Here is a 2,141-nt window from a genome sequence, read left to right on the forward strand (position 1 = left end):
ACTAAAAATCACTTCGACATTCATCCAAGGTTTCACTCGCAACAAAGAATGGAAAGTTAAAATTTGAATCGATTACTGAAAGTCACTTCGACGAAGAATGGAAAGTTAAAATGTCAACCATCACCTTGGTGGTGTAGTTGTAACGACCCAAAATTTAAGACCAACAATTTCTTTTAATAAATCATTATTTAAAGTAAAGTTATCATTCCAAAACATAATATGAGTATAAGTTTTCAAAACACATGTTCATTATCAGAGTAAACATTTCCAGGCTGTCAATTTATGGTATGTGCCATGCGATCACCCCGAACTCTTCCCTCCGCTACCGGAAGTACTTGAAACAAAAACTGAAAACCATAAGCACGAAGCTTAGTGGGTTCCCCACCCTACCACATACCATGCATAACCACATACTGCAAATACCGGGCCACACCCGCTATTTTGGGCCTCGCCCCTACCTCGGGCCTCGCCCACTACAACGGCCCCGCCGCTGCAGGCCCCGTCTGGCTTCGAGCCCCGCTCGGATACAAATATGTTTTACTAAGGCCTCGCCTGTCACAGGGCCTCACCCGCCAACAAATAATAACACATAAACATATCACAACACACAACTAAACACATGCAATTAGTTCTGTCCTAAGGCCTCGCCTATCCTGGGCCTCGCCCATGACCTGCTACTGATGAGTCATGGAACCCCGTCCACGCTCCTAATGGTAGTGAGATACATGCCCAACCCACTCTCACTCCTGTTCTAGTTTGGGCCGCGCCCCTGTTCTGCTTCTAATGAGATATGGAACCCCATCCACACTCTGCTATTGGTGAGATACGAGACCTCGCCCACACTCACCTCCCTACCAGGCACATACATGTATCACACAGACAACAAGTATAAACTATCATATAAACAAATCCTTGGGCACCGCCCGCTATTACTGGACCTCGTCCTGGATATCATACTAGCATACTGTGCCTAGGGCTAACCCCCGAGTCTTCTACTTGTAACTACATGGGTCGGCATTATGGCCTTAGACCCATTCACACAAAAGGGAAACTCACCTGCACTGTCTGAACTTGCTAATGATCTCACTAGCTGCTGCCCGACAACTCACTGAACTCCTGCTCCCCGAACTACCAATATCAATGCAACACTGAGTCTAACTGACCCCCGAAAGACAACCAAGTCAACCCTGGTCAAAGTCAACCTTCCAGGTCAACCCTACTCGCCGAGTCACCCTACTGACTCGCCGAGTTCAAAATGTTCAGAATCCTTCCATTCGCGACTCGACTCGCCGAGTCAGTCCATGACTCGCTGAGTCTACCGATTTCTGAGTCCTGACCTGTCCAACTCACTGAATCGAGTCTCAACTCGAAGGGTTTGGGGTTTCGCGACCTGACTCGCCGAGTACAAGGCAATCTTCACATGACTCGACGAGTTGTTCATCCCACTCGTCGAGTTTCTCCACAACTTCATGCTACTCGCCGAGTCCACTCAAAGGACTCGACAAATCCCTTCAGTTCTCCTTACATGCAGAGGACTTTTGAGTCATGCATGGACTCCAAACTGTAGATCTACCCTTCCCAAGCCTATTCCTCACGTAAAGTTGCAAACTTTACGTGTAGAGAAGGAGATCTAAGCAAAATATGCCATAAACAAAGGTTTAAGGCCAAGGGGCTTCAAAATCGACTCAAGGGCTGATACTTTTTGCTTCTCCAGGCCATAATACACTTGGATTTGAAGTAGCAACTCCGGATCCGACTTCTAACCCATAAAGGTGGCTAATCATGGCTTAAAAAGCCCAAAACTCACAACCAAAAATAGATCTAAGGGAAGGAAATGACTTAATACCTTCAATACCTCAGAAAGACTCCACAACTCCATATTTGAAGCCAATCCTTGAAGCTTCACTGATTCCCTTTCCTTTTCTTCCTTCAAATCACCTAAAAATGGCTTGGAAGCTTGGATGCACAACAATGGAGGCTTAGGCTTCGTTTTCTGAACGAGGGATGCTATAAGGAACCATAATGGAGAGAATAAGAAGCTTAAATAGCGCCCAAAGTCCCGGATTTAGGGTTTTCCTCGCACAGACCGGACTCGCCGAGTCCAATTGGCCGACTCGCCGAGTTGGCCACTTACACCTTGA

This window comes from Lactuca saligna, chromosome 8 (assembly GCF_052625555.1).
Source record: "Lactuca saligna cultivar CGN05327 chromosome 8, ASM5262555v1, whole genome shotgun sequence".
NCBI lineage: Eukaryota > Viridiplantae > Streptophyta > Magnoliopsida > Asterales > Asteraceae > Lactuca > Lactuca saligna.